The sequence below is a fragment of the Herpailurus yagouaroundi genome, unplaced genomic scaffold (assembly GCF_014898765.1).
Source record: "Herpailurus yagouaroundi ecotype Mexico unplaced genomic scaffold, PumYag 141, whole genome shotgun sequence".
NCBI classification, from domain to species: Eukaryota; Metazoa; Chordata; class Mammalia; order Carnivora; family Felidae; genus Herpailurus; species Herpailurus yagouaroundi.
This window is the reverse complement of record NW_024412396.1, coordinates 50,381,251-50,393,841: the sequence shown is the minus strand read 5'-3', so window position 1 is coordinate 50,393,841 and position 12,591 is coordinate 50,381,251.

The following is a 12,591-nucleotide window of genomic DNA, read 5'->3' as shown; positions in this document are numbered from 1 at the left end:
CTGATCTAGATGACTTTTATTTCTTTCTTGTTTGATTGGCACGTGGTAATACTTCCAGTGTTATGTTGAGTAAAAATGGTAAGAGTGGGCATCCTTGCCTTATACTGGAACTTAGAGGAAAAGATTTCAGTTTTCCCCATTGCTTATAATGTTAGCTGTGGGCTTTTCATAAGTGGCCTTTTTTATGTGGAGGAAATTTCCTTCTATATCTATTTTGTTGAGAGTTTTATCACAAATGGATGTTGACTTTTGCCAAATGCTTTTTATCTATTGAGATGACCACGTGGATTTATCTTTCATTCTGTTAATGTGGTATATCACATTGCTTGATGTTAAACAAATCTTGCATCCCAGGGATAAACCTCATTTGTTCATGTGTATAATATTTTTGATGTGTTGTTAAATTTCATTTGCTAGTATTTTATTGAGGACTTTGCGTCTCTATTCATCAGAGATAGTGGTCTATTGTGCTCTTTTCTTGTGGTGTCTTTGTCTGGCTTTGGTATTAGAGTGATGCTGGCCTCACAATATAAGTTTGGAAGTATTATCTCTACTCCTATTTTTTGGAAGAGTTTAAGAAGGATTAGTATTAATTCTTACTTGAATGTTTGGTAGAATTCAGCCATGAAGCCATCTGGCCCTGGGCTTTTCTTTGTTGGGGGCAGGAATGTGTATTCTGCTACTGGGAGAAAAGTTCTGTATATGTCTATTGGGTCCACTTGGTCTACAGTGTTGTTCAAGTCCACTGTTTCATTCTTTATTTTCTATCTTGATATTCTATGCATTACTAAAAGGGGGGTATTAAAGTCTCAGTATTATTGTACTGCTGTCAATTTCCCTTTCCAGATCTGTCAGTATTTGTTTTATACACTTAGGTGCTCTGATGTTGGGTGTGTGTATGTGTGTGTATATGTGTGTGTGTGTGTGTGTGTGTATACATTACAATTCTTATATCTTCCTGAATTGATCCCTTAATCATTATGTAATGACTTTCTTTGTCTTTAGAGACAATTTTTTTTTCAACGTTTATTTATTTTTGGGACAGAGAGAGACAGAGCATGAACGGGGGAGGGGCAGAGAGAGAGGGAGACACAGAATCGGAAACAGGCTCTAGGCTCCGAGCCATCAGCCCAGAGCCTGACGCGGGGCGCGAACTCCCGAACCGCGAGATCGTGACCTGGCTGAAGTCGGACGCTTAACCGACTGCGCCACCCAGGCGCCCCTAGAGACAATTTTTGACTTAAACTATACTTTGTCTGATATAAATATAGCCACTCCTGCTTGTTTTGGTTACATTGCTTGCAATATCCTGTATATTCCTTCACTTTCAGTTTATGTGGGTCTTTAGATCTAAAGTGAAGTTTCTTATAAACAGCATACAGTTGGATATTGGGTTTTTTTTATCTATTCAAACATCTGTATCTTTTTATTGAGGAGTTTAGTCCATTTCCATTTAAAGTAATTAGGGAAGGATTTACTATTGCTATTTTTATTTTATTTATTTATTTATTTATTTATTTATTTATTTATTTATTTATTTATTAAAGAAAGGCAGACTGCCACATTCAGCGCCTCCTTTGGATGTGTCTGGAGCTTTGGAAGCTTGACTACCCTATATTCTCCACAAATGGACCTTGATAGTTTGTTTGGAGGTTCTAGCAGGGGAGTGCAGTTGCTCACGCACCCTTGACTGAAGAATGGTCCTCCTCTATCAGGGAAGGTCGTCCTCTCCAACCAAGCTCGCAGCTTTGGGAGGGATGCACATGGAGTGGTAAGGGAGGAAGGAGACACCTGCCTAGCCTGCCAGATCAGCCGAATCAACACTGGTGATCAATGGGGTGACAGATGTCGTAGCCAGATCTCCCTCACATCCTACCATTGCTATTTTTAAAACAGGTTTTTTGTTTGTCTTATAGTTCTTCTGTCCCTCTTTCTCTCATGCTGCCTTCCTTTTAAAACAAAATCTTTATTATTATTATTATTATTATTATTGATAGTTTTCAATTCTTTTCCCTTTTTCTTTTCTGTAACTTCTATAGGTATTTTCTCTGTGACTACCAAGAGGCTATTTATCTTTTTCTGTATGTATGTCTTACCTCAATAAAAGTAAACTCCCTGCCCTCCAGATATAACAGAATATAAGGAAAAACGAGTATGGTGGTAATTTTAAATCTTAAAAAGTACCATCATCGGGTTTTTGTGCTAATAAGGACATTTTCAGCTGCAAGTAACAACAAACCAAACTAATTGGCTTAATATAGAATTTCTAAAAAAGGACTTCACATAGGAGGAAGCCCAGAGGTAGAGCAATAACATGATTGGCTAATTCATGGTCTGACAAAATCATAAAGAACCCAGGTTCTTCCTATCTTGTGTTCATCCATCCTTGGGCTAACTCCCTTCATAAGATGGTTGCCATGATTCTAGAAATCACCCCCATGCAGATAATATTCAGCAGAACTGTTTCGCCCATGATATCTTTTTATTTAAAAATATTTATTTTAATCTTTACTTGAAAAAGCCTCTATCAGAATGCAGACATTTCCTCATAATTCATTGGCCAGAACTGTATCACATGACCATTCCTGCACCAATCACTGCAAAGGGCACTGGGACCACTATGGGTGGCTTCAACTAATCAAAATTTGCCCCTAGTCAAAATGAGGAATGATCACCCAAATTAAACCAGGGCTCTGCCGGCATGAGTCAAGAGGAAAGGCTGCTGGGTAGGCAGCAGACAGAGGCACAAAATACAAGGGGGGGGTTGGACAAAGAGAGAAATACCTGGTTGAGAGACTAAGAAATAGTTTCAAGAAGAAGGCGGATTTAGGGATAGGACCTGGAGGATAACAAGGATTTCTAAAAATCAGTCAATTAATTAATTAATTAAAATTCAAGTTAGTTAACATACATAAGGTGGAGATGAGAGCTGGGAAATAATTTCAGACTACTCGGCAAAGGTATGAAAGTCTGAGGGGTATCTGGGGCACACCGAATAGTTCAGTTGAATCTGTGTAGGAAAGTTGTGGGAGATAATGGAGAGGGTCTTGCTCGCCTATCTGAGCAGTGGGAATGTAATGTGAGGTAGTGAAGAGTCACTGAAAGTTTCTTTGAAAGAATGTGACAGGATCAGAATTTCAGCAGTGGTGTTTTAAAGGTCTGTCTTATTGTAATGGATTAGCTTTACATTATTGTGTAACAAATTATCCCATATCTTAGTGCCTTAAAATAACAAACTTTTCCATACTACCCAAAGCAATCTATAGATTCAATACAAAATGCCAATATCAAAATACCAACAGCATTTTTCACAGAACGAGAACAGATAATGCTAAAATTTGTACGGAACCACAAAAGACTCCAAATAGCCAAAGCAACCTTGAGAAAGAAGGACAAACTGGAAGTATCACAAGCCCTGATTTCAAGATCTACTGCAAAGCTGTTGTGGTCAAAACAGTGTGGTACCGGCATAAAAATAGACACACAGATCAATGGAACAGAACAGACAGCCCAGAAACAAACCCACGCTTATATGGCCAATTAATCTGTGACGAAAGAGGCAAGAATACACAATGGGGAAAAGGCAGTATCTTCAATAAATAGTGTTGGGAAAACTGAACAGTGAAAAAGAATGAAACTGGACCGCTTTCTTACACCACACACAAAAATGAACTCAAAATGGATTAGAGGCCTAAACTGAGACAGGAAGTCATAAAACTCCTAGAAGAAAACATAGGCAGGGGCACCTGGGTGACTCAGGTGGTTAAGCGTCCGACTCCTGATTTTGGCCCAGGTCATGATCGTAGAGCTTGCGCGTTCAAGTCCCGTGTCAGGCTCTATGCTGACAGTGCAGAGCCTGCTTCCAATTCCCTCTCTCTCTCTCTGCCCCTCCCCACTCATGTGCCCTTGCTCGTGCACTTCTCTCTCTCAAAAATAAATACATTAAAACAAACTTTAAAAAAGAAAAGAAAAAGAAAACATAGGCAGTAATTTCTCAGACATTGGCCTTAGTAACATTTTTCTAGGTATGTCTCTTTGGGCAAGGGAAACCAAAGCAAAAATAAACTATGGGACTACACCAAAATAAAAAGCGTTTGCACAGCAAAGGAAACCATCAACAAAATGAAAGGCAATCGACTAAAGGGGGGGGAAGATATTCACAAACTTTTATTATATCACGGTTTCTGTGGGTCAATAATCTGGGAATGGCTTACCTGGGCAGTGGTGTCTCCTGGTCTCTCATGAGGTTGCAGCCAAAACGTTTTTCAGAATTGCAGTCACTTGAAGGTCTGACTGGGGCTGAAGGGCCCATTTCCACGGTGACTCATTCGTGGGCTGTTGGCAGGAGGCTTGAGCTCCTTGCCACGTGGGCCTTTCTGCAGGGCTGCTGGAGGGTCCTCACAACATGGCAGCTGGCTCCCTCGGGACTGAACTATCCTAGGAGGTGGGGAAGGAGGAAGGACGCTGCAATGCTTTTATGACCTACCTTCAATAGTGATCAAGTTTCAGGTAAAATATTACTTCTGCCATATTCTGCTCATTATAAGAAAGTCACTAACTAGAGCCTACAGCCAAAGAATGGGAAATTAAGCTTCACTTTCTGAAGGGAGGAGTATCAGAGAATTTAGTGGACATATTGTAGAACCGGCACAGGGAGGTATTGATTCCTTGCTCTTGACTTGACTGGCACCAGCAGCAGAACCCTGGAAGATGTATCAGCAAAGATGGCCAAGTAGTCCAAAGAATGCAAGGTGTTATGAGGTTAAGAAATTTTATCCCTGCTTGTTCTTTGTCCTCCCGAAACCCTATTTGGTTGGTGACAGTGGGCAGACTCTGGCCAAAATGGACTCTGACTAGCAAGTGATTTCAGTTTCAGATGACAGTGCTGGGAAAGGAACCTGAATCTTTACCCACCAAAACAGATTTTTTAGTCTGCCACCTGTCTTGATATATAGTACTTATATTTGACACACATGAATAATGTTCTCTCTCTAAATTTTCAGGATATTCTCAAGCATCTGAGTGGCACTACGTGGTACTTTGCCCAAATGAGAACTGTGGAAAAGCTCAATAGTCAGTAGTCAGTATAGAATAGTGTGGTATAGTGTAGTATAGTATAGTTTAGAATAGAGTGATATGGTATGGTATGGTGTAGTATAGTATAATTTACTATAGTATAGTTTAGTATAGCATAGAATAGTATAGTGTGGTACGATACGGTATAGTATAGTTTACACAGCTTAGTACAGTATAGATGGTATGGTGTGGTATAACATAGTATAACTAGTATAGTTTAGTATAGTATAGAATGGTACAGCATGGTATGGTACAGTATAGTTTAGTATAGAATGTTATAGTGTGATACAGAATGGGATGGGATGGGATGGGATGGGATGGGATGGGATGGGATGGGATGGAATAGGATAGGATGGAATGGAATGGAATGAAATGGAATGGAATGGAACAGAATGGAACGGAACGGAACAGAACAGAATAGAATAGAAAGAATATGTATGCTCACAGTCTAAACTTTTGCTTCGTTCTGACTCCAGTATGAGTTGCTGTGAACCCTGCCCAGCCAGATTTCTACTTTGGGTTCAGATTATTCAGATTACTACCCAAAAGACAAAGGCTATATTTTCCTGGCTTGAGATGAAAAATCAGACTGGGAACTCCCACATGGACCACCACTGATTACTCAACCTAGGACTCTTTAGGGGAGAGGGGAGGGGAGGGGAGGGGGGGGGAGGGGGGGGGAGGGGAGGGGAGGGGAGGAGAGGAGAGGAGAGGAGAGAAGAGAGGAAGTTTCTTTAAAACAGTGATTTTCAAAATGTGCTTCCTGGACAAACAGCAGCACGCCACCTAGAAACCTGTAAGAAACACAGATTCTCAGACCCACCCTGAACCTGCTGAGTCAGAAACCCTGGAGGTGGGGTCCAGCTGTTTTAACAAGGCTTTTAGGAGATTCTCATGCATGCTCAAGTTTGAAAATAACCGCTTAGAAAAATCCTAGGCCCAACTCACTGCATTTAATTTAATAACAACTTGGTACGAAAACGAATAAAGAAAACCTGATTTAAAATGGAGTCGGGAGGCCACGAAGGGAGAGGGGTCATGCACACACCGCTCAAGGAAGTTTCCGCATTCCTCAGTAACAGCCACCTGCCCATCACTTGCAGCTGACAGAAACCACCACCACCTCAAACTCATTCTCCTCCAGCGAACTTATGTTCAAAACAGCCCTTCCCAGTCTCCTTCTAGAACCTAAAGAAAAGCTAGCTTCCCTTTTGCCTCTTTGGACATGTCTATGGTTCGCCATAGTTTTCTTGTCCTGAATTGCAATTCCCCTATTCCCAAATAAACTCATCTCTGTTTAATTAAATTACTCTTTGTTTGATTTAAGGTTGACGTTGGTAAAGTAGCTGGGCTGGATACTTACATTTATTCTTGTTCATGCACAAACAAACAATCTCAGAAACACGCACAGAGGGATCAGAACACACACAGCACAATGATGCAGATAACTCCTGAGTCGGCTACAGAGCCCGGGCTCCCTGGCTCCAGAAAGTAGAAAATGTCTAGAGTCCTTTCAAGAAGAATAAGAAGGGTGACAGAGAAGGGAGAGGAAGAGGGGAAGGAGGGGGAAAAATGTGTATTTTTAAACTTGAGTCCATAAGATATCAATTCTTTCTACAGACCATCACAGAATGCAAACTCCAGTGCTCTTCACAGCGACCTCAGAAAGTTAAGCATTTTAAATAAGTTTATGCCCCATAAAACTCAGCATTATTAATTGGCGTTGTTCGGATATTTAAAAGAATAAACATCCAGCAGAGATGTGTCTGGTGCTTCAAAACTTTCTCCCAAACTACAGATAGATGGTACCCAACTAATGATGGCTCAACTTACAATTTTTTGACAATGGTGAGAAAGTGATGCACGTTCAATAGAAACCCTACTTCAAATTTTGAATTTTGATTTTTTCCTGGGCCAGCAACACAGTGGCAGCAAGCCATGGCTCCCCGTCAGCCACAGGAGCATCGGCGTTACAACCAACGTACTTAACAATATTCTATAACCACACAATCATTCTGTTTTTCACTTGCACCACAGTGCTTGATAAATCACGTGACCTATTCAACACCTTGTTATAAAATACGCTTTGTGTTATATGATTTTGCCCAACTGTAGACTACTATAATTGTTCAGATCACCTTCAAGGTAGGCTAGGCTGAACTACAACGTTTAGGAGGTCGAGTGGATTAAATGCATTTTCAATTGACCATATTTTGAATTTAGGATGGGTTTATTGGGACGTAACCCCACTGTAAGTTGAGGGATATCTGTGGTTTGCTTTTTACCTTGTACACACTGTGAAGGGAGTTGTTGACTACGCCTCCTTCTTCCAGAAAACTCGGAGCCAACTTAGCAAATGGACATCAATTGGCCTTCAGCATAAGAGCCTCACCGGAATGTCTTATTTTCCCTGCCTTTATTTCCTCTGCCTGGTGTTCTTTCTTACTCTCTACCTTGCTGTACCATTCATATTTTTGTCAGACATTTCAAATCCTTTTAGGAATGAGGCCGGCAATGGGAAAATAAATGTAAAGGATCGGGGTGGGGGCGCGTAGTTTCTTTCTCCAAGCAAACTGAAAACCTGAGGGGAGAGGCAGAGCCACAGCCATCGGTCCAGCACAACACAGCCTTCCCTCCCTGATCCACTGCAGCAGCGGCGGGGTGGGCACCGCCAGCTTCGGGAAGAGAGGGGAAGAGCTGTTCGTGGCAGAAAAGCTCTTTGTACAAGTTGTTTCCTGAGGTTAGGAAAGGGGGTGGGGAGAGGATACTGAGGTCTGGCTTCTCTGTCTTACAAGATGGACCTATTTCTGTCTTCCTTAGTTTTCTCATTTTAAGATTAAAGCAGCATCCACACTGGATTGGCAAACCTGATGCAGGCCACCCAGAAGCCAGGCGGCTCTCCCTTTAAGTGCAATGCACAGGCTACAGACAGAAACCACGCTGATTCCACTCTGCTCAGGGTCCCAGGGAGACAGGCCAGCAGTTTGGGGACAGGAAAGGAGAGACAATTACGGGCATCTGGTGCAGGCTCATTGCCAAACTCAGAGAATGCTTACTGTTGTGATCTGCTGTCTATCTAGTTTGGAACAGATCAAGGGGTATTTTTCTTAGGTAGCTACCTTGGAGGACCTCATGTCAGCTTCAAGGCAGGCTGATGGGAAAGGAATCGGGAATCAGCCACATAGCAGGGGCTGTTTGGAGCTGCCCACCCCACCAGCCAGCAGGGTTTCCCGGGAAACTTCCCATCAACAGCTCCGTCAGGACTACAGTGTCAACCTTGACCAGTCACTTCTGAGCCCAGTGACATCCATAATGACACGTCTCCACCTTCCCCTTCCCCTCAGAACATGACAGATGAGGGATTTCATGGAACAAGTCTCTGGGCTGTGATGGGAATCCGTCTCGCTCCACTGCAGGAAAAATATATATCCCCGAACAGCTGTGAGAAATTCTTTCATTATTCGGCTGCAATCTTACCACTAGCCCTTGCTTCCTCTTTTTACGGTAAAAAATGAAAACATATTAAATGGAATATTCTGACAATGATTGCTTTTAAAAACACAGGCTGGAATAACGTGAGGAGAACAGAGAGTTTATGGAGCCCTGGGCTGTGGAGATAGAGGAGAATGGCCGCTGCTGGGTGGAAGGACAAGGAAGTTTCCCAGGATGGCCTGTCGGCATAGTGACCACACAGAGACAGCAAAAGGCTGCACGGTTATGTCCCACTCTAAAGCTGTTTGCAGCAATTTACAACCATCCAGTGTCAGACTGGGGAAGCTGAGTCTAGAGAAGGGAAATTTTATCAAAGGGAGAAACAGTTGTGGGGCAAATAAAGTGCAGATGGATACCCAAAGACCATCTGCTCAATGTCGTCCACATTACAGAAGGAACTATTAGGTCCACTGAGAAGATACAAGCCTTTAGGAGGGCTCTCGTGAGGAGGTTTACCCTCTGGGAACTCACCCTGAGGTCAGTGTAAGCAGTCTGAGAGGAGATGATGAGGGAAGGTTCAGGAATGGCCTGAGGCGATGTTAGAGTATACCATAATTGGCCTGGCTAGAAGGAGGGACTGATCAACTCAAGCAATGAAGATGGGGGCCACAAACCATCTGAAGAGGCAGTGGGGTGGTGGCGGAATTTGACCATGTGGTCAGTGGCTGGAAGACCTACTCACCTAAAAGCAGAGTATTCTGACCGGTGCCTAACTAAACTTCTTACGTATTCACTTAATCAGTTCGACCTAGAAATAGCGCACACTTGCTGCATTCAGTTATTATGCCACTTAGTTACTTACCACAAACTCAGCAGTGTGTTTATAATCTGTAGTTTCTGTCGGTTAGAAGTCTGCACACAGCTTGGCTGAGTTCTCTGTTTCGGGGTCTCATCAGGCTGCAATCTGGGTGTTGGCTGGGGCTGCAGTCTCCTCAGAGGGTCAACTGAGAAGAGATCTGCTTTCAAGCTCCCACAGATTTTCCCTGTAGCTGCCAGACTGAGCGTTTCAGTTTCTTGCTGGAGTCTACCCTCAACTATTAGAGAGCGCTCACTCACGGTTCCTTGCCACATGAACTTCTCCAATAGGGTCACTCACTTCATGAAACTCTGCTTCTTCAAAGCCAGCAAAAGAGAGAGGCGGAGGGAGAGGGGGAGGGAGAGAGAGGCTGCTAGCAACGTAGTCTTGGATAACGCAATCATGGATGTGATGTCTCATTGCCTTTGCCATATTCCATGGGTTAGAAGGAAGTCACAACCAAGAGAAGGGGACTGTACAAAGATGGTAGACGAGGAGGCAGGGGTCACGGGAACATTTTAGAGCCTGCCCACTACATCTATTATGAGCCAGACTCTGTTATAGGCACCCGGGAGGGTTACAGCAATGAACAGTAAGTCGTATCTTAAGAGGGAAGTGGTGAGGGATGGGGGAAGGAGGAAGGAGCGGGATCTATTTGTAAATTAAAGATCATATGCCAGATTAAAAGATGTATCTACAAATTTCAATCTCTGGACCTCATTTGGATTCTGATTTTTTTAATGTAAAAAAAAAATCTCTGATAATTAAGAAACAATTAGAAATGTGAATCTCAACTGGATATTTGATGACATTAAGAAATTATTGTTAGTTTTAAATGTATGGTGATTGTATTTGTTGTCTCTTTTAATAGAGTCCTTAGTTTTTTGGAATTTCTTACTGAAATAGTAAAGTTAAAATGATGTATGTCTAAGAGATTTTCTTGAAAAACCTATGGGTGTGAGAGAAGGTGGAGATATGGATGAAGCAGAATTTCCAGGGGTTGGTGGTTATGGGGCTGGGATGATGGGCATATGGGAGCTCATGAAGCTATTCTGTCAACTTTTGTGGGTGCTCAAAATCCTGCATAACAAAAGCTTTAAAAAATAAACGTATCGGTATATACTCTTAATAGTAATCATAGAAATGCAGATGAAAACCATGTGACACCACTTTGTGTCTATCAAATTGGCAGATTTTTTTTTTTTTTTTTTTTTTTTTTTTTTGGTGATACTACCCATTGCAAGTAAAGGTGTGATAAAACAGATATTCTGATGCATTGTTGGGAAAGGATGGGGGAGGGGTGGGGTATAAATTGGTACACTCTTCAGGAAGCATTTTGATAATATGTATCAAGAGTCTTAAAAATGTTCATATCTTTTCATCCAATAATTCCATTTCTGGAAATGTACTCTAAAGAAATAGCCATTGGGGCACCTGGGTGGCTCAGTTGGTTAAGCATCTGACTCTTGATATTGGCTCAGGTCATGATCTCACGGTCCCGGGATCAAGCCCTGTGTCAAGCTTCACACTGAGCATGGAGCTTGCTTGGGATTCTCTCTCCCTGTCTCTGCTCCTCCCCCAATCATGCTCATTCAATCTCTCTCTCAAAATAAATAAACTTGAAAGAAATAGCTTTCAAAGTGGACAAAGTTTATGCACAAAGATATTTACTACAGGAATATAGTAGAGAATTCACCTTTCCCAAAGAACACTCTGGCCTTTGCCCTCGGCTTTGGGAAGTGATCCCTAGGTCTTTAGAATGTTTTGCCTGGTAAGAGCGTCTTTGTTTACGTGGGGGCCTTGGCTAACGGACAGTCTAACACATGGGCCATGTGGCATCAAATCTAGTTCTAGAGGGGCTGGATACTAAAGATCAGCCACACAGGCTGTCAACCATGGAGTTCCAATAAAAACTCTGGACATCAAGGCTTAGGTGAGCTTCCCTGGTTGGCAATACTCATTCCATGCATGTTGTCACACAGGGTTGCTGGAAAAGTAATGCTGTCTATGACTCCATGGGAAGAGGACAAATCCATGTCTGGAACTTTCCTGAAATCTCTTCCCATGGCTGTTTTCATCCGTATCTTTTAATTGTAATAGACTATAGCCACGAATATAATAGCTACCAGTGAGGTCTGTGAGTCCTCCTAGTGAGTTATCAAAACTCAGGGCAGTCTTGGGAACTCCCAAACTTACAACTTGTAAACTGCTCCTAACTTCGCAGTTGGGTGCCAGAGATGAAGGAAGTCTTGTGGATTGTGCCTCCTCTAATTTTGCATGGGTTATTTACAAAATAGAAAAAAAATTCTTGGGAACAACAGAGTAATAGTTCAATTAATAGCAGCACTGTATATTCCACGTACACAGTATTATGCAGGCAGTAATTACAGCATTATAAAGAATTTATATATTAATAGGGCAAAGACTATGTAACATGCCCAATGCAAAATGTTTGATGCATATTATTACTATAGGCACGTAGAATAATGTCCAGATGAATTATACAAAAATGCCAAGGAGTGCTCTTTCGGGTGCTAAGATTAAAAAAAAAAATGTCTACTTCTCTAAACTGTTCAAATGGTGTACAGGATGCCACTATGCACAACTTACTTTGATAATTAGAAATGTGTGTGTATTTAGTTACTAAATTTTAGCCACATTAGCAATGATTCTGTAGCTTAAGAAAGGTAGTTCATGACTGGGCAACTCTCAAAAGCTCAAACCCATGTGACTAAAGATGTCACCGAAAGGAAAGGGAGATGAAACAAAAGGAAATATAAGCAGCTATCGGCATTCTGACAAGCACAAATATAAAGGGTGGAAAGAAGAAACAGAACCAAGGACCTAGAGAGCAAGGAGCAGGAGGTGCAGAGAACAGTGACGGGCGGTGCTATAAAACAGAAGTTCATGGTAACAGTTCATGTGAGTCTCTAACACTTCATATGGCCTGGTAAACCTTTGGGATCACTTCCAGGTTAGCACTAAGGCTTCAGTCTTTGAGTGAGGCAAAGGGGACTTGACCTGAACGAGTGCTCAAAACACTTCCCCAAATAATGAATCTATTCTTACGGGCTTCTGTTCTTCAAAATCTTGGCAGAGTGGAACGTGAACAAAAACGAATAAACAAGATGGGCTGTGGTTTAAAGAGTGCCAGGAGGCTGAGGCCAGCAATGAGTCGAAATTTGCAAAAAGAGCCAAAGCATCAAAAATGGTTTCTGCTTTTTAAA